General features: G+C 42.9%; 2 long non-coding RNA genes across 3 annotated transcripts; one reads left to right on the top strand and one right to left on the bottom strand.

Moving 5' to 3' along the window:
• Nucleotides 1-893: 893 nt before the first annotated feature.
• LOC139563988 (uncharacterized) lies at nt 894-23988 on the bottom strand. The gene is made up of 7 exons (XR_011672678.1): nt 23864-23988; nt 21009-21078; nt 13473-13616; nt 3559-3717; nt 1588-1641; nt 1215-1351; nt 894-1067 (listed from the first exon to the last, which is right to left on the bottom strand). It is a non-coding gene; the product is annotated as an uncharacterized lncRNA (long non-coding RNA).
• LOC139563986 (uncharacterized) lies at nt 18660-23786 on the top strand. 2 transcript variants are annotated; one of them, XR_011672676.1, is made up of 4 exons: nt 18660-21784; nt 21971-22026; nt 22232-22285; nt 22419-23786. It is a non-coding gene; the product is annotated as an uncharacterized lncRNA (long non-coding RNA). The 2 variants fall into 2 exon arrangements; XR_011672675.1 differs by having other exon boundaries at nt 22232-23786.
• Nucleotides 23989-24762: the final 774 nt, after the last annotated feature.

Consider the following 24762-nt stretch of genomic DNA (forward strand, 5'->3'; position numbering starts at 1 on the left):
GCTGCTTCCAACGCTATTTCAGGTTGCAGCTGCAATGTAGAACTGTGATTTATACCTGAAATATGCACATTTTTCTAACAAAACATATGCTATACAATAAATATGTTATCAGACTGTCATCTGATGAAGTTATTTCTTGGTTAGTGACTAATTATATCTTTATTTGGTCGAAATTGTGATAGCTACCTATGCAGGAAAAAAATGGTGGGGAAAAAAAGTTGTGTATTTTGCTATCGTGGTTAGCTAATAGATTTACATATTGTGTCTTCCCTGTAAAACATTTTAAAAATCAGAAATGATGGCTGGATTCACAAGATCTGTATCTTTCATCTGGTGTCTTGGACTTGTGATTTTATGATATTTAGATGCTAGTATTTACTTGTGGCGCTATGCTAGGCTATGCTAGTCAGCTTTTTTTACTGATGGGGGTGCTCCCGGATCCGGGATGCGTAGCAAGTAGAAGTTAACAGTTAGGCTATTCATTAATTAAGTTGGTGTTTCCCCTCAATTTTCTTAAGACAATTAAGGCAAGACCTGTTTCCTCATCTCCTCATTCAGCTGCTGCCTCCTTCGCATTGTTCTCAACATCAACATTCTGGTTAAGTTTGCTATTATGCACATAGCAACATAAAGGGGAAAGGCGCCAATTCAACGGCGCACTGAAGATTATGTTTCAGAACCACTATCCATCGCGGGAGAAAGCGCCACTAGGCTACCTGCCACCCCATGCGTACACCAATGATAACGTCTGTCTTTTACTCTTACTTTTTTGTATGCAAATGTTTTATCTGCAACAGAGTTAAACAGGGAAATAAAACAATTAAGGGCCTGATCCCGAGTCAGTGAAAGTTGACTCAACCCCCCCCCCCCCCAATCACTCAACCCCAGCTCAGACAAAAATAATGCACCCAAAATACAAAATAAATAAATGAAACAAATAGACTCTGTTAAACTCAGATTCAGTTGGCTTGTCTGTGTGCTGGATGTTATATAAAACTTTAGTTTAGGCCCACTTCTACAGGTACTGCAGTGTACCTGTTACCACGGCGATGATCCATATTTCTCTCCTATAAAATATAGACAATTGAATAAGATACAGGACATCAGACATTTTACAACTTCCAGTTCTATTGTTTTCATATATTTACATTCCCAGAAATGTTGAGAATCCTGAAAATATACTGTATCTCTGACAAAGTACAAAGAACACATACCAGACAACTACAATCAATACAAAATCCAATGTAAAATCCAATGAAAAATCCAATGAAAAATCCAATGATAATGCTGGCAATGCAAATGCAAGTGAAATTGTTCGACCAGTTGGAATTTGCGTCGTTTCCAGATGTTTCTGTGTATGAAAAATATATTAAATCAATAGAACAGGCCAAATCCTCATACAATGGTAAAAGGAACACATACAAATATTGACAATTAATGGGAAAAAAGAGCTTTGGAACTAGGCTATATGTGTTCAGTACAGAGGACACCATGGTTTTTAAATGTATAGCTGTATATGCATCCATCTTAACACTACCCTATTGCTTCCATCTCTTATACTTTATGATGTATTGAGATTATAATTACCATTTCTGGGTTCATCCGCTTTCACTGCTGACACAATTGATTGTGTCGACAATGCTGCAAATATGGCAAAAACACAACTTAAAAATAGCATTTTTTAAAAACCTTTATTTAACTAGGCAAGTCAGTTAAGAACAAATTCTTATTTTCAATGACGGCCTAGGAACAGTGGGTTAAAACTTCTCTAGGGTAGGGGGCAGCATTCGGAATTTTGGATGAAAAGCATGCCCAAATTAAACTGCCAGCTACTCATCCCCAGAAGATAAGATATGCATATTATTAGTAGATTTGGATGGAAAACACTCTGAAGTTTGTAAAACTGTTTGAATCATGTCTGTGAGTATAACAGAACCTATTTAGCAGGCAAAACCCTGAGGACAAACCATTCAGATTTTTTTTTTGAGGTCACTCTCTTTTCAATGGGTTTTCATTGGGAAACCAGATTTCTAAGGGACTTGCTTGCAGTTCCTACCGCTTCCACTGGATGTCACCAGTCTTGAGAAATTGGTTGAGGTTATTCCTTTGTGTAATGAAGAAGTACGGCCATCTTGAAGTAGAGTCACTCGAAGTGTCCTGTTTGTTAGAGGCACGAGACCAGAAAGCTAGCTATAGTTGGTTTTAATCCTGTATTGAACACAGATCATCCCGTCTGCAATTTTATCGATTATTAACGTTAAAAAATACCTGAAGTTGTATTACAAAAGTAGTTTGACATTTTTTGGCAAAGTTGACAGGTAAACATTTGAGATATTTTGTAGTCACGTTTGAGCAAGTTGGAACCGGTGTTTTTCTGGATCAAACGCGCCAAATAAATGGACATTTTGGATATATATCGACAGAATTAATCGAACAAAAGGACCATTTGTGATGTTTATGGGACATATTGGAGTGCCAACAACAGAAGCTCATCAAAGGTAAGGCATGAATTATATTTTCTTTCTGCGTTTTGTGTCGCGCCTGCAGGGTTGAAATATACTTCTCTGTCTTTGTTTACTATTGTGCTATCCTCAGATAATAGCATCGTTTGCTTTCGCCGAAAAGCCTATTTGTATTCTGACATGTTGGCTGGATTCACAACCAGTGTAGCTTTAATTTGGTATCTTTCATGTGTGATTTAATGAAAGTTAGATTTTTATAGTAATTTTCATAGTAATTCATTTGAATTTGGCGCTCTGCATTTTCTCAGGCTTTTTGCCAAGTGAGACAGTAGCGTCCCGCCTAAACTCTGATTTTTGGATATAAATATGAACTTTACCGAACAAAACATACATGTATTGTGTAACATGAAGTCCTATGAGTGTCTTCTGATAAAGATCATCAAAGGTTAGTGATTAATTGTATCTCTATTTCTGATTTTTGTTACTCCTCTCTTTGGCTGGAAAAATGGCTGTCTTTTTCTGTGACTTCGCTCATACCTAACATAATCGTTTGGTGTGCTTTCGTCGTAAAACCTTTTTGAAATCGGACACTTTGGCTGGATTTACAACAAGTGTATCTTTAAAATGGTGTAAAACACTTGTATGTTTGAGGAATTTAAATTATGGGATTTCTGTTGTTTTGAATTTGGCGCCCTGCAGTTTCACTGGCTGTTGACGAGGTGGGACGCTACCGTCCCACATACCCTAGAGAAGTTAACTGCCTGTTCAGGGGCAGAACGACAGATTTGTACCTTGTCAGCTCAGGGATTTTAACTTGCAACCTTTCGGTTACTAGTCCAACGCTCTAACCACTAGGCTACCCTGCCGCCCCATTAAAACATGCACATTGACGTAAAGCTGCAATAATGTATTTCAGAACATAAATCAGTTTTGTTCAAAATATATAAATGTTACTATAACTAAATTAATAGTGACACAGGTACACCCTAAATGCTACCCCATAATTGTAATTTTAATAATTATAGTACCATAGGTAAAACAGAGCAGTACATATTATAAAATGTGTGTATGAGTGTATGAGTGACAAGATACATACCTTGTTTAATCTTTATGGTGCATTTTAAAGCATTGTTGTTAATAATAGCAGAGTGATTGAATCCACATTCGGAGTTATTATTGCAAAAATTCTCCATTAGTTTTTTACATGTTTCTTTCTCCGAAGGTTCAGTTATTTCATGCTTGCATTGGAACTCGCCTAGAAAAATATCACATTCTATTAGGCAACACACATAAAGACTACATCTATAATGCCTTATGAATTACACACTTATACCCATACGGAAAAATTATATATTTAAATCAATTGGAAATATATGTAAATATATTGGGAAAATGTATTTATCAAACATAAATAAATAAAATATGTCAAATACACACTCACACCTCACAACCTTCTCCACACCGATGACAATATTGAGTCTTTAATTGATCTCTGGTACCTTAGCATTAGGTTCCCAAAGAGGTGTTTTGCATGCAAAAGTTGGATCATTGAGTTGTTGTTGAAAAAATTCTGCAGCTATTGAGGTATAGCCTACTGCCACTTATGAAACAGTAAAAATAAATGAGGTGTTAATTTCGAAAAGACACTTGAACGTAGAACATATCTGTAAATATATATTCAAATATATTTTTCCAGAGTTGTCAATCACAATTTTAAATGTTGCAGAGCCCCGCCTCAAACTGACAGAGCAGCCTTCACAATTTAGAAATGTATTCCGAAGGAGAAGAGCAGCTGTCACTACCAAAAGCTTTCTCGTGGATAATGGCAATTTATTTGATTATAGATTCATAACATTGAATTAAAATATGTTTTTTACCTGGTGGGTGACAGAGGAAGAAGATAATTTCTTCAACTGCAAGCAAGAATTTTCAGCAAGCTTGTTAACACAGCTAACGTTAGCTGGCTAACTAGCTCCTGCTTTAGCTTGCCACCAACATGCAGTGTGACTGACCAAGGTAAGAATTGTTTTGAAAATTAAAGTTGAGTAGAGTTCAGTACAGTACAGTTAATGTCATGTATGTATTAGCCTATTAGCCTACCTGGTGTGTGAACTGCTGATTGCTAATAACTTGCAGATAGTTGTTGACACATCAACCAGGATTAAGGGTAGGGAATTTGTGACTTGTTTTGGTAATCAGTGGCTGTATTGGAGGGGGAATGGTTTCCCAGGCAATCAGCAATTAGTGTAAGTACTTCAGTCTCCCTTGGTTTCTCAGCAGTAGCTGTAAGCGGCATTCGTGTCAGTGGCAGTCTCGTCGCCAAAAAAAAGACGGTTCTGCCGAGTTGTTCTGCGGAGTTCTGAGAGGAAGGCTCCACACCACTGTTACGTTCCCCAGTTTCCGTGTTGTGGTTTTTGTTTGTATGTGTGTGTTTCAGGATGGATTCCTGAAATTCCCACCAAGCAGCTGATTGGTCGGCCCCATTGCTAATTGGAGTTGACCCCGCCCTCTCGTCAGGGGATAAAGCTGTATCCCATTACAGACAACTTCTCCAGCTATATAAGCCAGTGTTCTGATGCTCAGAAGAAGAGATGATTAGTGTGTCCTGTGTTGGTTGTTGTTAAGAGAGCTGATGGTTATGTTCTGTATTGGTTGTTGCTCAGAGAGCGCTTCTTTGATTTTTTTGTGTTGGTTGTTGCTCAAATAGTTTCTGTATAGTATTTTGTAGCCGGTCCTGCAAGGGGTGTGTATGCCAAAAGGACTGTGTTCGTGATTAGTAATTATTCTGTTTTTTGTTCCCAGGGGGGAAGGGGAAGGCACCTAGGGAGTGTTTAGGCAAGAGGCCTGCGGGCATACATATACACCCCGTAGTATTGTTAGGATTTATGTTTATGCACTATAGCCTGCTAGCATATTGTTTGAAGATTAATATTGTTTTGTTACACACACACACAAACAATACAGATGTGTGTGTGTCTAGGTGTGTAATGACTGACCAACACAGGCCATAAAAGCTGTGGTCAAGCTGGAGAGGGGAGGGGTGCATCTCTCTAGGCCAACCAGGGTGGTTAGGGCACTGATCAGTACCATATTAGGAATTGTTTGAGTGAAGAATCAAGGGAGAGACACAAGACGGAGCTAATCTACCCAGCAACCAGATGTGGACAAAGGAAAGCACTAAGGGACTTGGACAAGTCCGGATGCCACCAAAGGCGGATCAAGAGTTTAAACCGCGCTCAGCCTCTACTATGTTAGGCCAACTGGACGAGTTGGAACTAAAGCTGTCATAGTATAAGAACTGCTATTTGAGTACATTCCACAGTTCCCTGCTTTACCCTGCGTGGTGATACAGTGAACCCGTATATACGAAAATTGCATTTACCATTTATCAATTGAGTTTAATTAAAATACTTAAAATATATTCGGTGACTCTGAATCACATTTTGTCCTGATACCAGATTTGAACTGACGCAAATCTCTTTCAGTATGTACTATGTCTATACACACTAGGTAAGACCTGGGCGGACCATCCCCTGTATTTTGGTTGGTGCGGTAAGTAGTGGATAGGCAGGTAAGGTAGGAGAGGGGGCTTTGACATTTACTTTCTTTGCTTCCATCAGCCCCTTTTCCCCATATTACCGTGTGAAGGAATAAATTCTCTGCTTTTGTCATCCTTACTCGCACCTACAAATCCATACCTCTTTCACTCCACAGGGAGTTGAGTTGTAGCAGGGTGTTGCGTTCCCTCTTCCTAGAGGCGTACGTAACAGCCACTCTCCCACTTAATATCTTACTGAGTTATATTCTGATCTCATTTTTGCTCTTTTGTAGCTTTGCCAACTATGTGTGTGTTTTCTATACCTGTTTGCTCCTGTCTCTGTAGGCCTAACAAAAGCTCCCCACCCCTTTGCTGCAACTCTTCTAATTTAGTGCACCATGCACGACCAACCCATGTGGAATTCAGGGTCTCTGGCAACGTTTGGAACTGCCAATCTGCGGTCAAGAAGAGCGAGTTCATCTCAGGTATGCTGCCCTTCAGTCCCTTGACTTTTTGGCCCTGATGGAGACATGGATCAGCCCAGAGAACACTGCTACTCCAGCTGATCTCAATCTGACTACATTTTTCTCTCATAGTCCAAGAGCATCTAGTCGTTGCACAGGGCTACTCATTTCTCCTAAGTGGAGATTTTCTCTTCTCCCTGTCACCTGTCCATATCCTCATTTGAAATCCATGCTGTTACTGTCACTTTTTCACTCAAGCTTAACATTGTTGTCATCTATCACCCACCAGGTGCCCTTGGCGAGTTCCTCAACGAGCTTGACACCTTGATAAACTAATTTCCTGACAATGGCTCAACGCTCTTCGTACTTGGCGACTTCAACCACCTGATATAATTTCTTTCCAACTCTCTTTCCCCTACTTGCCTCTTTTGACCTCACCCTTTCCCAACCCCCTGCAACTCAAGGCAGGCGATATGCTTGACCTTATCTTTACTAGATGCTTTGTCTACTAATCTCACTGCAACCCCCCCTTCAGGTCTCTGATCACTAGTTTGTTTCCTTTCCATCTCCATTTCCTCCAACCCTAGCCACTTAGCCCCAACCCAGACGGTCATGCGCAGTAGCAATTTTCTCTCTTGCTCCTAATACTCTCACCTATTCTATCCAATAGCCTCTCCCTTCTGCTAACCCCCCTTTCTTCCCGACCAGTGCGGCCCTCCCCTCCTGCTCCGTGGCTTATTGACTCATAGTGAGCTTACAGAACAGGGCTGTGGGCAGCTAAGAGAAAGAAATCCAACACTCAACTCATCTGATGTCAAAACCTGTATCCCTTGTTTCTTTCCTTTCCAAAACAATTTTGCGTGCAGTATAACAAGTGTTGATCAGATATCTCAGAAAGATCTTGACTAACCAGTCAGTCTTCAAGATGGGTCACTCAACTGAGACTGCTCTTCTGTGTCACATAGGCATTCCGCACTGCCAAAGCTGACTCTCTCCTCTGTTCTCATTCTCCTAGATCTATCCGCTGCCTTCAACACCATGAACAATCAGATCCTCTTCTCCACCCTCAGGGCTGGGCATCTCAGGCGCTACACACTCTTGGATTGGAGCCTACCTGGCAGGCCGCTCCACCAGGTGACGTGGAGACGTTCTATGTCTGCACTACATACTCTCACTACACATGTCCCCCAGGGCTCGGTTCTAGGCCCTGTTCACTCTATACACCAAGTCACTTGGCTCCGTCATATCCTCACAGGTCTCGCCTATCAGGTGGCAGATGTCTCAGCTCCGATGTCGGCCCACCACCTCAAGCTCTATCTCATTAAGATGGAGCTGCTCTTCCTCCCAGGGAAGGCCTACCCACTCAAAGACCTCCATCACGGTTGACAATTCCAGTGACTTGCTTCTGCAGGTTCATGCTCAATAACATCCGTAGAGTACTACACTTCCTCACACAGGAAGCGGCGCAGGTCCTAATCCATGCACTTGTCTGGACTAGTGCAACTCGCTGTTGGCTGGGCTCCCCACTTGTGCCATAAAACCCCTGCAACTTATCCAGAATGCTGTAGCCTGCCTAGTTTTCAACCTTCCCAAGTTCTCCCATGTCACCCTGCTTCTCTGCACAATCCACTGGCTCCCAGTCGAGGCTCGCATCCACTACAAGACCATGGTGCTTGCCTACAGAGCTGCAACAGGAACTGCCCATCCCTACCTTCAGGCTATGCTCAAATCCTACACCCCAACCCGAATAATCCGTTCTGCCACCTATGATCTCTTGGCCCTCCCACCCCTATGGGAGGGCAGCTCCCACACAGCCCAGTCCAAGCACTTCTCTGTTCTGGCACCCCAATGTTGGAACCAGCTTCCCCCTGAAGCAAGGACAGCAGAGTCCCTGCCCATCTTGTGAAAGCACCTGAAACCCTACCTTTTCAAAGAGTATCTTAAATAATCCCCATCCCCCGTCATAAAATAAAACACTTGCACTTGAACCCCCCCCCCTCTTTCTAGCTCTGACTATGCTGATAACTTTATTAAGGGAAAATGGAATGACCATGTCTGTGATGTGGTTGTCCTACCTAGCTATTGTAAGATGAATGCACTAAATGTAAGTCGCACTGGATAAGAGCATCTGCTAAAAGACAAATATATATATTTTTATAACTTTTGAGTCTGCAATAGACACTGGAGGTGAAGGAATCTGCATTGTAAGTATCAATTTGATGTTCAAATACTTATGTTAAGTGCACAGAGGTAATTTGTACATTTTATTTCGTGTTTCAGATGTGACCTTCCATTGACTCCAATGACACAATTCAACAATGGACCAAGTTATTTGAGAAAAAGATTATTGGAAGCATTGTTATCAGTCGAGTCATTCAAACTTTACCACAGAATGCTATTGTGATTTAGTGCTGATTTTATTTTTTTTAAATTATGTAGCCTAGCTACAGTATGTAAGGTAAAAAGCAAAATTTACCCATCATTAAAAAATGAAATATATTCATTCATGAAATATATTTTACTAGCAACAACAGCATGCAGTCAATGTATTTCCACAAATACAGTTGAAATTGGAAGTTTACATACTTAGGTTGGAGTCATTAAAACTTGTTTTTCAACCACTCCACAAATGTATTGTTAATGCACAACAGCATGTGAAATTTATTGTCAATCAGTGTTGCTTCCTAAGTGGACAGTTTGATTTCACAGAAGTGTGATTAACTTGGAGTTACATTGTGTTGTTTAAGTGTTCCCTTTATTTTTTTGAGCAGTGTATAAACACCATGGGACCACCCAGCCGTCATACTGCTCAGGAAGGAGACGCGTTCTGTCTCCTAGAGATGAACGTACTTTGGTGCGAAAAGTGCAAATCAATCCCAGAACAACAGCAAAAGACCCTGTGAAGATGCTGGAGGAAACAGGTACAAAAGTATCTATATCCACAGTAAAACGAGTCCTATATCGACCAAAACTGAAAGGCCGCTCAGCAAGGAAGAAGCCACTGCTCCAAAACCGCCATAAAAAAGCAGACTACGGTTTGCAACTGTACATGGGGACGAAGATTGTACTTTTGGAGAAATGTCCTCTGGTCTGATGAAACAAAAATAGAACTTTTTGTCCATAACGGCCATCGTTATGTTTGGAGGAAAAAGGGGGAGGCTTGCAAGCTGAAGAACACCATTCCAACCGTGAAGCACGGGGGTGGCAGCATCATGTTGTGGGAGTGCTTTGCTGCAGGAGGGACTGGTGCACTTCACAAAATAGATGGCATCATGAGGGAGGAAAATTATGTGGATATATTGAAGCAACATCTCAAGACATCAGTCAGGAAGTTAAAGCTTGGTTGCAAATAGGTCTTCCAAATGGACAATGACCCCAAGCATACTTCCAAAGTTGTGGCAAAATGGCAACAAAGTCAAGGTATTGGAGTGGACATCACAAAGCCCTGACCTCAATCCTATAGAAAATATGTGGGCAGAACTGAAAAAGCGCGTGTGAGCAAGGAGGCCTACAAACCTGACTCAGTTACACCAGCTCTGTCAGGAGAAATGGGCCAAAATTCACCTAACTTATTGTGGGAAGCTTGTGGAAAGGCTACCCGAAACGTTTAACCCAAGTTAAACAATTTAAAGGCAATGCTACCAAATACTAATTGAGAGTATGTAAACTACTGACCCACTGGGAATGTGATGAAATAAATAAAAGCTGAAATAAGTCATTCTCTCTACAATTATTCAGACATTTCCCATTCTTAAAATAAAGTGGTGATCCTAACTGACCTAAGACAGGGAATATTTACTAGGACTAAATATCAGGAATTGTAAAAAACTGAGTTTAAATGTGTTTGGCTAAGTTGTATGTAAACTTCCAACTTCAACTGTAAGTTTTTCTGTGTAAGTTTCTAAGGATTGTACAACCTGGATTGTACAATATTTAAACAAATCTTCAAGCTATGTCAGGTTGTTGATCATTGCTAGAAAGCATTTTCAAGTTTTATCATAGATTTTCTAGTCGATTTCAGTCAAAACTGTAACTAGGCCTCAGGAATATTCAATGTCGTCTTGGTAAGCAACTATATTTTGCCTTGTGTTTTAGGTTGTTGTGCTGAAAGGTGAATTTGTCTCCTAGTGTCTGTTGGAAAGCAGACTGAACAAGGTTTTCTTTAAGGATTTTTCCTGTGCTTAGCACTATTCTGTTTCTTTTTATCCTAAAAAAACTGTAGTCCTTGCCGATGATAAGCATATCCATAACATGATACAGCCACCACCATGCTTGAAAATATGAAGAGTGGTACTCAGTGATGTGTTGTGTTCGATTTGCCCCAAACATAACGCTTTGTATTCAGGACAAAGTTCATTTCTTTGCCACATTTTTAGCATTTTTACTTTAGTGCCTTGTTGCAAAAAGGATGCATGTTTTGGAATATTATTATTCTGTTCACTCTGTCATTTACACTCTGTCATTTAGGTTAACATGATCTTTGAATGAATAGTTCATCTCTGTACCCCACACATACAATTATCTTGAAGGTCCTTCAGTCGAGCAGCAAACTTCCAACACAGATACAACCACAAAGACCAGGGAGGTTTTTCAATGCCTCAAAAAGAAGGCACCTATTGGTAGATGGATAAAAAATAAAAAGGCAGACATTGAATATCCCTTTGAGCATGGTGAAGTTATTAATTACACTTTGGAAGGTTATCAATACACCCAGTCACTACAAAGATACAGGTGTCCTTTCTAACTCAGTTGCTGAAGAGGAAGGAAACCACGCCATGGGGCCAATGGTGACAGTTACATAGTTTAATGGCTGTGATAGGAGACAACTGAGGATGGATCAACAACATTGTAGTTACTCCACAACACTAACCTAATTGAGTGAAAAATAATAATATTCCAAAACATGCATCCTGTTTGCAACAAGGCAACAAAAAAAATCCAATATAACACATTACTGAGTAACACTCAATATTTTCAAGCATAGTGGTGGCTTTTATTTTATTTTTTACATTTATTTCACCTTTATTTAACCAGGTAAGCTAGTTGAGAACAAGTTCTCATTTACAACTGCGACCTGGCCAAGATAAAGCAAAGCAGTGCGACACAAACAAAAACACAGAGTTACACATGGAATTAACAAGCGTACAGTCAATAACACAATAGAGAAAAAAAATCTATATACAGTGTGTGCAAATGGTGTGAGGAGGTAAGGCAATAAATAGGCCATAGTAGCAAAGTAATTACAATTTAGCAGATTAACACTGGCGTGATAGATGAGCAGATGATGATGTGCAAGTAATGATACTGGTGTGCAAAAGAGCAGGAAAGTAAATAAAAACAATTTGGGGATGAGGTCGGTAGATTGGTTGGGTTATTTACAGATGGACTATTGTTAAGGGAATTTATATGTTTAAAGTAATGACTAAAGAATTCCACCCTGAAACGTAATTATTAGATTATGTAACATGTATAAGAATAATTAGACTAACGTAATTATTAGATTATGTAAAGTAAAATGAATTGGAGTGATAGACTAAAGTCCAATAAGGTTTGGTCGAGACAAGATAAAGGAGAGAAATGTGTGACTAAGAAAACACAGAGGACAATTGAACTATACATGACCTGACCTGGTTGGAACTCTGAAAAACTTACGACAGGAAAGAGACCCTGTCAAGGTCCCTCTAATCTAGGGAGGGAGGGAACGGCATGGAACTGCCAGCTTGGTAGTGATAAACGAGGAATGTGGACTGTGGGGAAAGATACATCCCACCTACTGTTTGTGTGTCTGTGTGTGCGTGTAAGTAGGTGGGGGGGTGGGAGTTATAAAATGACATGTCTTTGCATTTTTTACTTTAGAACGCTCTCTGAATAAACCTTACGGCCCTTTTGCAGAAGCTGAGTCTTTGCCTAATTATTATTAAACCCAGGGTCTTACAAACCTTGGGGATTGGTCAAAGCTTAAATAATTGTTTAGTTATCGTCATTGGGATTGAAAATTCTCGTGACAACAATGTACAGCTGCAGCGAACGGTTAGCTGCTCAGATAGCTGATGTTTAAAGTTAGTGAGGGAAATGTAGCTTCAGCTTGAAATGTAGCTTCCGTAGCATGCGCTCCAGCTTCAGCGATTTTTGCAATTCGTTCCAGTCACTGGAAGCAGATAACCGGAAGGAAAGGCGGCCAAATGAGCTGTTGGCTTTGGGGATGACCAGTGAGATATACCTGCTGGAGCGCATGCTACGGGTGGGTGTGCTACGGCTGCATCATGTTATGGGTATGATTGTAATTATTAAGAACTGGGGAGTTTTTCAGGATAAAAAAATAGAATGGAGCTAAGCACAGGCAAAAACCTAGAAGAAAACCTGGTTCAGTCTGGTTTCCACCAGACACTGGGAGATTGACCTTTCAGCAGGAGAATAACCTAAAACACAAGGCCAAATCTATGCTGGAGTTGCTTACCAAGAAAACAGTTACAGTTTTGACTTAAATCTACTTAAAAATGTATGGCAAGACCTGAAAATGGTTGTCTAGCAATGATCAACAACCAAAAGTAATAATGGGCAAATGTTGCACAATCCAGGTGTGGAAAGCTCTTAGAGACTTACATAGAACGACTCACAGCTGTAATCGCTGCCAAAAGTGCTTCTACAAAGTATTGACTCAGGTGTGTGAATAATTATGTATTGACCCAGGTGTGTGAATAATTATGTAATTATGTAATTCAGGCTGTAACACAACGAAATGTGTAATAAGTCAAGAGTATGAAGATTTTCTGAAGGCCTTGTACATGTAAATATTTTTCAGTATGGGTAGTGCATATATCACTTCATATAACCTGTCATGACAACTCATAACAAACTCTACACAAGTAGTTATAACACCCTATGATTCATTTTATGACCAAAATGCATAATGCACATTCCTACTTATTTGAAAAAAAGTATGTCCCAGGTGGCATAATGCATTATAACTAATCTACAGATGGGACAGGTAGTAGATGAGCTTCTTACCGTTCAAAACTTTAGAGCAAATAAATTGCACTTGTTTCAGGAAACCATTCCATCCACAGGCTGTGGTGGAATTGCACATTTCTTCTTTTGCATTATTTGTGCAAGATACTTCAAAAGATGGCTTAGCCAAATGCATTTCAGAGCCTAGAAATCAAATAAAACATCATTGAGATTTCAGTTAGAGTTTTACATGTAACATGAAACAGTATTGACTGTTTCCCACTATATGTTTTTTCTATGTGTATGTCTACATTTCTTACAGTAAGAAGTATCACAGTATCATATCAATAACACACAATGTTGGGAATAACAATTAATTGTACTGTAATTTAGGTTAGGGGTTAAAGGTACAATCAGCAAGATAAAATCATCATACATAATGGGCCGACTTCCTGCTTACAAAATATCAATTCAAATCTGCCAGCAATGCCATTATTGATTCTTCACAATGTGAGCTGCCTCAAGGGAGGGTGTTGTTAATGAGCGGGTCCCTTATCCGGACGCTTATAAGAAATCCCGCAACAACATCTGACAAGCCATCAAACAGGCAAAGTGCCAATACAGGACTAAGATCGAATCCTACTACTATGGCTCTGACGCTCGTCGGATGTGACAGAGCGGGCAAACTATCACAGATTACAAAGGAAACCTAGCCGCGAGCTATCCAGTGACGCAAGCCTACCAGATAAACTAAATGCCTTCTATGCTCGCTTCGAGGCAAGAAACACTGAAACATGCATGACAGCACCAGCTGTTCCGGGCAACTGTGTGATCTCGCTCATCGTAGCCAATGTGAGTAAGATCTTTAAACAGGTTAACAATCACAAGGCCGCAGGACCAGAGAGATTACCAGGACGAGTACTCAGAGCATGTGCTGACTGGCTGGCAAGTGTCTTCACTGACATTTTCAACCTGCCCCTGACCCAGTCTGTAATACCTACATGTTTCTAGCAGACCACCATTGTGCCTGTGCCCAAGAACGCCAAGGTAACCTGTCTAAATGAGTATCGCCCCGTAGCACTCACATCTGTAACCATGAAATGCTTTGAAAGGCCGGTCATGGCTCACATCAACACCATCACCCACTCCAATTCACATACTGCCCCTACAGATCCACAGATAACGCAATCTCTATTGCACTCCACACTGCACTCTCCCACTTGGACCAGAGGAACACCTACAGAATGTTGTTCATTGACAATAGCTCAGAATTCAACACTATAGTGTCCTCCAAGCTCATCACTAAGCTAAGGACACTGGGACTGCACACCTCCCTCTGCAACTGGATCCTGGACTTCCTGACGGGCCGCTTCCTGGTGGTGAGGGTAGGCAACAACACATCCGTCACGCTGACCCTCAACACGGTGGCCTCTCAGGGATGCATGCTTAGTCCCCTCCTTTACTCGTTATTCACTCACGACTCCATGGTCGCACACGATTCCAAAACCATCATTAAGTTTGCTGACGACACAACGGTGTTAGGCCTGATCACTAGCGACGATGAGTCAGCCTACAGGGAGGAGGTCAGAGACCTGTCAGTGTGGTCCCAGAACAACAACCTCTCCCTCAATGTCAGCAAGACAAAGGAGATGATTGTGGAGTACAGGAAACAAAGGGCTGAGCAGGTCAAGGGCTTCAAGTTCCTCAGAGTCCACATCACAAAGGATCTATCATGGTCCACACACACCAACACATTCATGACGAGGGCACGATAACGCCTCTTCCCTCTCAGGAGGCTGAAAAAATTTGGCATGGGCCTTCAGATCCTCAAAAAATTATACAGCTGCACCATTGACAGCATCTTGACTGGCTGCATCACCGCTTGGTATGGCAATTGCTTGGCATCCGACCGCAAGGCACTACAGCGGATAGTGCGTACAGCCCAGTACATCACTGGGGCCGAGCTCCCTGCCATTCAGGACCTCTACACCAAGCTATATCAGAGGAAGGCCCTAAAAATGGTCAAAGACTCCAGCCACCCAAGTTATAGACTGTTCTCTCTGCTACCGCAAGGCAAGCGGTACCAATGCAACAAGTCTGGAACCAGCGGGACCCTGAACAGCTTATACCCCCAAGCCATAAGACTGCTAAATAGTTAGTCTGTGTAGCTGGTTAAATATTTAACTATCTGCATTGACCCTTTTTGCACTCTCTTTTGACTAATAACATACACTGCTGCTACTGTTGATTGTTTTGCCTAGTCGCTTTATTCTTAGTTATATGTACTGTGCCTTCAGAAAGTATTCACATCCCTTGACCTTTTCCAAATTTTGTTGTGTTACAAAGTGGTATTAAAATGTATTTAATTGTCATTTTTTTGTCAAAGATCTACACAAAATACCCTGTAATGTCAAAGTGGAAGAAAAATTTTGCACATTTGTAAATTAATTATGAAAAATAAAACAATAATACATCTCAATAAGATAAGTATTTAACCCCCTGATTCAATACATATTTGGCAACCATTACAAATGTGAGTCTTTCTGGGTAAGTTTCTAAGCGCTTCGCACACCTGGATTGTATAATATTTGCACATTAATCTTTTAAAAATTCTTCTACTTATTGACAGCTTTTCATTATTTCATTATTTAAAATTTCAAAAAACAGAATTCCACTTTGAGTTTATGGGGTATTGTCTGCAGGCCAGTGACACAAAATCTCAATTAAATCCATGTTAAATTCAGGTTGTAACACAACAAAATGTGGAAAAAGTCAAGGGGTGTGAATACTTTCTGAAGGCACTGTACATATCTACCACAATTACCACGTATCTCTGCACATCGACTGGGTACTGGTACCCCGTGTATAGCCGAATTATCATTACTTTGTATTTATTATTAAGTGTTATTACTTTTCTATTATTTCTTCATTTTCTTTCTCTCTGCGTTGTTGGGAAGGACCTTAAGTAAGCATTTCACTGTTAGTGTCACGTCCTGACCAGAGTTCTTATATGTTGTGCTTGTTTTAGTGTTGGTCAGGACGTGAGCTGGGTGGGCATTCTATGTTGTGTGTCTAGTTTGTCTGTTTCTGTGTTCGGCCTAATATGGTTCTCAATCAGAGGCAGCTGTCAATCGTTGTCCCTGATTGAAAATCATATATAGGTGGCATGTTTTGTGTTGGGGATTGTGGGTGGTTGTTTCCTGTGTCAGTGTTTGTGCCACACGGGACTGTGACGGTTAGTTTGTTTGTTATTTTGTATAGTGTCTTGTTTTCGTGTTATTAAATCATGGAACTCACGCTGCACATTGGTCCTCCGATCCTTCTCGCCTCTCCTCGTCCGAGGAGGAGGAAGAGCTAGACTGCCGTTACAGAACCACCCACCAAACTCGGACCAAGCAGCGTGAGTACGGGCAGCAGCAGCAGCAGCGGCCCACTACACAGGACTCCTGGACATGGGAGGAAATTCTGGAGGGAAAAGGACACTGCGCTCACATTGGAGAATATTGCCGCTCTCGTGAAGAGATGGAGGCAGCTAAAGCCCAGGAGTGGTGGTATGAGGAGGCAGCACGGAAGCATGGCTGGAAGCCCGAGAAGAAATCCCAAAAATGTCTTGGGGTGGGGGCTAAAGGGTAGTGTGGCGAAGTCAGGTAGGAGACCTGAGCCCACTTCCCATGCTTACCGTGGAGAGCGGGAGTACGGGCAGACACCGTGTTGTGCGGAAGAGCGCATGGTGTCTCCTGTACGTGTGCTTAGCCCGGTGCGGTACATTCCAGCTCCACGTATCGGCCGGGCTAGAGTGAGCATTGAGCCAGGTGCCATGAAGCCGGCTCAAAGCGTCTGGTCTCCAGTGCGTCTTCTCGGGCCGGCATACATGGCACTAGCCTTACGCATGGTGTCCCCGGTTCGCCAACACAGCCCAGTGCGGGTTATTCCACCTCCCCGCACTGGTCGGGCTACGGGGAGCATTCAACCAGGTAAGGTTGGGCAGGCTCGGTGCTCAAGGGAGCCAGTACGCCTGCACGGTCCGGTATATCCGGCGCCACCTTCCCGCCCCAGCCCAGTACCACCAGTGCCTACACCACGCACCAGGCTTCCAGTGCGTCTCCAGAGCCCAATCCTCCTCCACGCACTCTCCCTGTGGTGCGTGTCTCCAGCCCAGTACCTCCAGTTCCGGCACCACGCACCAAGCCTCCTGTGCGTCTCCAGAGCCCTGTACGCACTGTTCCTTCTCCCCGCACTCGCCCTGAGGTGCGTGCCCTCAGCCCGGTACCACCAGTGCCGGTACCACGCACCAGGCCTATAGTGCGCCTCGAGAGTTCAGTGTGCCCTGGTCCTGCTCCCCGCACTAGCCTTGAGGTACGGGTCTCCAGTCCGGTACCACCAGTTCCGGCACCACGCACCAGGCCTATTGTGCGCCTCAGCAGGTCAGAGTCGGCTGTCTGCCCAACGCCACCTGCACTGCTCGTCTGCTCAACGCCGCCTGCACTGCTCGTCTGCCCAGCGCCGTCTGAGCTGCCTGCCTGCCCAGCGCCGTCTGAGCTGCCTGCCTGCCCAGCGCCGTCTGAGCTGCCTGCCTGCCCAGCGCCGTGTGACCTGCCTGCCTGCCCAGCGCCGTCTGAGCCATCCGTCTGCCCAGCGCAGTCTGAGCCATCCGTCTGCCCAGCGCCATCTGAGCCATCCGTCTGTCCCGAGCCGTCAGAGCCGCCCGTCTGTCCCGAGCCGTCAGAGCCGCCCGTCTGTCCCAAGCCGTTAGAGCCGCCCGTCAGTCAGGAGCCGCTAGAGCCGCCCGTCAGTCAGGAGCCGCTAGAGCCGTCCGTCAGTCAGGAGCCGCCAGAGCCGCCAGCCAGTCAGGAGCCGCCAGAGCCGCCAGCCAGTCAGGAGCCACCAGAACCGCCAGCCAGTCAGGAGCCGCCAGCCAGTCAGGAGCTGCCAGAGCCGCCAGCCAGTCAGGAGCTGCCAGAGCCGCCAGCCAGTCAGGAGCTGCCAGAGCCGCCTGCCAGTCATGAGCTGCCTTCCAGTCATGAGCTGCCCTCCAGTCATGAGCTGCCTTCCAGTCATGAGCTGCCTTCCAGTCATGAGCTGCCTTCCAGTCATGAGCTGCCTTCCACCCATGAGCTGCCCTCCAGTCATGAGCTGCCTTCCAGTCATGAGCTGCCCTCCAGTCATGAGCTGCCCTCCAGTCATGAGCTGCCCTCCAGTCATGAGCTGCCCCTCAGCCCGGAGCTGCCCCTCAGTCTGGAGCTGCCATTAGTCCGGAGCTGCCCTTCAGTCCAGAGCTGCCTCTCTGTCCGGAGCTGCCCTTCAGTCCGGAGTTGCCCCTCTGTCCTGAGCTACCTCTCTGTCCTGAGCTACCTCTCTGTCCTGAGCTACCTCTCTGTCCTGAGCTACCTCTCTGTCCTGAGCTGTCTCCTAAATCATGTGGGGGCCTTGGGGAGGATTCCTAGGCCAAGGTCGGGGGCGAGGGTCGCCACTCAAAGGACGCTAAGGAGGGGGACAAAGACAGTGGTGGAGTGGTGTCCTCGTCCTGCGCCGGAGCCGCCACCGCGGACAGATGCCCACCCAGACCCTCCCCTTGAGTTTTAGGGGTGCGTTCGGAGTCCGCACCTCAGGAGGGGGGTACTGTCACGTCCTGACCAGAGTTCTTATGTGTTGTGCTTGTTTTAGTGTTGGTCAGGACGTGAGCTGGGGGGGCATTCTATGTTGTGTGTCTAGTTTGTCTGTTTCTGTGTTCGGCCTAATATGGTTCTCAAGCAGAGGCAGCTGTCAATCGTTGTCCCTGATTGAGAATCATATATAGGTGGTTTTGTGTTGGGGATTGTGGGTGGTTGTCTCCTGTGTCAGTGTTTGTGCCACACGGGACTGTGACGGTTAGTTTGTTTGTTATTTTGTATAGTGTCTTGTTTTCGTGTTATTAAATCATGGAAACTTACCACGCTGCACATAGGTCCTCCGATCCTTCTCGCCTCTCCTCGTCCGAGGAGGAGGAAGAGCTAGACTGCCGTTACAGTTAGTCTACACAGCATGTGACGAATAACATTTTATTTGAATTGGGAAGACTCAATAATGGCAGTCTTGGCAAATTCTGTTATCTTGATTATGATGTCTGTAGGCAGGAAGCCGGCCTGTTTTGTATGTTAATGTAATCAGTGTATATTTAAGTGCCTTGCTCAAGGCCATAACTTCCAATAGGTAGCACCTGTGATATTGATGCCTGCAACCTTCCGGTTACCGGCTCACTCCAGTCAGAATTCCGCATCAGCTGTGAGATTCAAACCAGCCCAGCACTCTAACCTTGATGTCACCACAGCCCAACTGCACAGTAGCCTAATTACAATGACATTTATGATGTGCTAACAGATGTGTAATATACACTACATATACAAAAGTATGCAGACACAAATTAGTGGATTTGGCTATTTCAGCCACACCCTTTACTGATAGGTGTATAAAATCGAGCACACAGCCATGCAAACTCTATAGACATACACTGGCAGTAGAATGACCTTACTGAAGAGCTCAGGGACTTTCAACGTGGCACCATCATAGGATGCCACCTTTCCAACGAGTCAGTTCGTCAAATTTCTGCTAGAGCTGCCCCGGTCAACTGTAAGTAGTGGAAATGTCTAGGAGCAACAACAGCTCAGCCGCGAAGTGGTAGGCCTCACAAGCTTACAGAACGGGACCGCTGAGTTCTGAAGCGCGCAGCGCGTAAACATTGTCTGTCCTTGGTTACAACACTCACTACCGAGTTCCAAACTGCCTCTGGAAGCAACGTCAGCACAAGAACTGAGCTTCATGAAATGGGTTTCCATGGCCGAGCAGCCCTACACAAGCCTAAGATCACCATGCTCAATGCCAAGCGTCGGCTGGAGTGGTAAAAAGCTTGCCGCCATTGGAAACACGTTCTCTGGAGTGATGAATCACACTTTACCATCTGGCAGTCTGACTGACTAATCTGGGTGTGGCTGATGCCAGGAGAACACGACCTGCCCGAATGCATAGTGTCAACTTAAAGTTTGGTGGATGAGGAATAATGGCCTGGGGCTGTTGTTCATGGTTTGGTCTAGGCCCCTTAGTTCCAGTGAAGGGAAATCTTAACGCTACAGTATACAATGACATTCCAGATGATTCTGTGCTTCCAACTTTGTGGCAACAGTTTGGGGAAGGCCCTTTCTTGTTTCAGCATGACAATGCCCCCAGCACAAAGCTAAGTCCATACGGAAATGGTTTGTTGAGATCGGTGTGGAAGAAGCTGACTGGCCTGCACATAGCCCTGACCTCAACCCCATCCAACACTTTTGGGATGAATTGGAACGCCGACTGCGAGCCAGGCCTAATCGCCCAACATCAGTGCCCAACCTCACTAATGCCCTTGTGGCTGAATGGAAGGTCCCTGCAGAAATGTTCCAACATCTAGTGGAAAGCCTTCCCAGAAGAGTGGAAGCTGTTATAGCAGTAAAATGGGGGACCAACTCCATATTAATGGCCATGATTTTCGAATGAGATGTTCGACATACTTTTGGTCATGTAGTGTATGTTAATACCATCAGACCATTTTCTAAGAACATAGTGAACAAAATAGATAAGGTGCCTTACCTTGTAAGATAAAGGGAATTCGTGTTAACAGTATCAACAATATGATACAAAAGTAATTTGAAGATGTACTCTGAAAAAAAATATATATATATATGAACATTAAAGCCATTTATAGCTGCATATGTCCCTTAACTGGCATCAGTGGGACAAACAGTTTAGGGTTTGTACCAATTCAGTCTTCAAATGTTTAAAAGCAAGTTCTTTAATTTCAGGTCATTGCACTCTCTCTACATTTTAAAAAGTAACAGCAAATTTGGCAAATGAAAGGGTAATAGACCTCCACCAAACATTCGACCAACCAACAGTTAGGTCCCACATTGAGACAGGATACTAAGAGTCTCTTACTTGTGTAAATATACTAACCATAAATAATAATTGAATATTGCTAACAATGAGGTTATTAAGGACTGGTGGTCAGTTAATACATTACTTGTAATGTGTGAATGAGAAAACACTTAAATATGGACTATTAAATGGCTAATAATACATAATGAAGGCATTCACATCCTAAATAGACCACTTAACTCGAAATTAGTACGTAATATGTTTTATCTCAAACAAAGTGTTACCATTTGGGGGTGTGTGCCCTGAACTTGATTATGTAGCTCCCCTTCTTTTGCTTTTGTCATCTTCCTGTGTTCATTTTTTTAAAAACTGATCTACGTTATAAAGTGAAGTTACAGGAAATAGGTTGTTCATTTTCAAGTTGGTCGGGACTAGAACGATCTACAGAATCATGTGCAAACTTATTTTTTTTATCTTGTTGTTAATCCAAGGTAAAATACTTTAAAATGATATCTTAAATCAACTGTTGTTGTCCATCATAAGGATAAATTGCTATGGTTGAGAGAATGGAAGTTATTTCTAAATTAAGATTATTTATGAAAGTCCTACTTTTTAACATAAATACTTGAGGTTTAAAGCAAACTCCCTCATTATCTATGCATTGTGTTCTCTCCTAGTTCCTGCATCTGCTAGGGTGTGGGTGAACCAGTGGTCCTCGAAAAATGCTTACATAGTAGGTGAAACAGCAACTCTCTTTTGCAACATTACCTCAGATCAAGAGGAAATAACATTTTGTGGAATGAAATGTAGTACAGAAAATGAATTGTCTAGGCTACAGATCTGGACCATGTAGCATCTACAATACCCTATAGATTAAATAAATAAAACCATTTAAGTTAATTCTATAACATAGCCATCTCTCCTTTTCCTTATCTAAGACATCAGCCAGATGACAACACTGGCCCCAAAGTTGACAACACTGGTCCCAAAGAGTAAGTATTGATACAACATGACTTGTTTGCTCTGTTTACAAGATAAAGGACTGTAGGCCTACTTAGCATTCCAGCTATAACATAACTTCCCAACTCGACATGACAGTGACAAACACTTTCCTCTTGTTTTTAGAAATCAAAAAAGACAATTCTCTCCATTGGCTCAATTACATTTTTCTGAGCATAAACATCTTGATTTTCTTTGTGGCCACAATTATTTGTGTGTCATACTTCCGAACACAAATGAAGAATTAAGGAAATGTATAGTATTAGCAGCCCTGTTCCTGTGTGCCCTGTCCTGGTGAATTGATGATCGACATTTTTTTTAATCAGTGTTGACTGTATAAGGTATGTTTGTCTGCTGGTAAATTTCAGATAACTTTTTCCTGGGCTTGAATTCTAAGTATTTATGCCCAGTCACTATCTGAACACATAGGTTTACCATTTTTATTAAATACAGTGTTTTGATCTATACATCAAGGCATATTATATTTCTATTGTGTAACTGCTTTGTATTGAATTTGTTTGTTTCTTGCTGTTTTTTCTTAATATGAAACAAAAGTATGCATTATGGCTAAAGGCATTAGTCAGTCATTAGGAAATGCGCTAAAATCAGTTCTGTCACTTTCCACGCAGTAAAAGTTGGTTGATAATGAAATGTTGATTGAAGTTGAAAGGGAATTTATATAGTATGCTATCGCGGCCATAAACTATAGTATGCTATGTTCAAGTAGACTGTCCTTTTAATTTGTCTACATATATTGTTTATTAAATGTTTTCTGACATGGGTTTCACCAGAGGCTTGCTTTTACTTTCATTTACAGTAACAATCGAACTCTGATTCAAACTAGCTTATTGTCACGCCCTGACCTTAGAGATCCTTTTATTTCTCTATTTGGTTAGGTCAGGGTGTGACTAGGGTGGGCAGTCTAGTTTTCCTTTTGTAGGTTGGCCTGGTGTGGTTCCCAATCAGAGGCAGCTGTCATGGAAGCAGGCGGAGGCAGCGAAGGAGCAACAACAACGACACCGGGGTTTGCGGCCACAACGAAAGCCTAAGAGGCAACCTCCATTTTTGGGGGGGGGGACACGGGGTGGTTGGCGGAGCCAAGGTGGGCACCAGAACCAACTCCCTGTACTCACCGTGTGGAGTTGGTCACCGTTCAGGTGCCATGTTTTCTGGTTCTACGCACTGGGGGGGGGGGGGTACTGTCACACCCTGACCCTAGATCCTTTTATTTCTCTATTTGGTTAGGTCAGGGTGTGATTAGGGTGGGCAGTCTAGTTTTTCCTTTTCTAGGTTGGCCTGGTATGGTTCCCAATCAGATGCAGCTGTCTATCGTTGTCTCTGATTGGGGATTTTATTTAGGCAGCCTTTTCCCACTTGTTGTTTGTGGGATCTTGTTTTTGTATAGTTGCCTTGAGCACTGCAATACTGCACGTTTGTTATATTCTTTGTTGTTTTGGTTGTAAGTTTCACTATTAAATATAATGTGGAACTCTACGCACGCTGCGCCTTGGTCCACTCATTTCAACAGCCGTGACACTTATAACTATATATGAAAAGGCAACATATCATACCTTGGACATCGCACCTGGAGACACCTGTTGACGCTGCAAATAAATAGCAAATTAATTCACTTTATCTCGCCGTGGCAATCTCGAGTTTTCTGTAGGCACGAATGTCCACTTTACTGCATGCGGTCGCCATTAGTTACCACAAGTCACACCATAAAGATACATCGAGGACTCATCATGGATATAACCCGTTTTAGCATGAACATTGCTATTGGACATTGCCATCATCCACCATTTTAAAGTAGGAAACTGGGTGGGGATTCCTATGGGTTTTACCCTCAATGGCGCTGCCCATGTTGTCACAGCCACTATAAAGCAGTTATAAAGATGTGTCCTCTATCTCTATGTGGCACACAAAGTGCATATTTTCTGTAATACCACAAGTGAGAGAAATAGTAATGGCGTCTTTTTGTAGGCACTAACTCCACCATGGTTTGTTGGACAATGCCTATGAGGATATTTTATGGCGTCTTTTTGGGGGGCCTTTGGTAAAGGCCTTTGGTAAACACATGCTTAGGAGATCTGATACATTTTGTTTTATAAGATAATCTTCATCAGCTAACGTCCCTTTTTGTGACTTTTTAAAGAATTTGTTATAAAAAACAGCATATAAAGGCTTCAGAATTCATAAAGGTCATGTGCACTGACTGCTATTATGCCATAGTACAAAACATATACGATCTCCTAAACCTGTGTTAACCTCAGACTTTATTTATCAGCGTTTATTCCAAAACCCTATTCTTTCTCCATTCATTTTTCCCATAGGGATGGCTGAACGAACAGGTAACTAATTTCCGGGTTTTAGTACTACAAAGCTGGCGAGTTCTGTACAACACATCCAGTAGATAGCATACATTAAGGATGCCAATTGGTGCCATACCAAGTACATGACAGCACTGACA

The sequence above is a fragment of the Salvelinus alpinus genome, chromosome 35 (assembly GCF_045679555.1).
Source record: "Salvelinus alpinus chromosome 35, SLU_Salpinus.1, whole genome shotgun sequence".
NCBI lineage: Eukaryota > Metazoa > Chordata > Actinopteri > Salmoniformes > Salmonidae > Salvelinus > Salvelinus alpinus.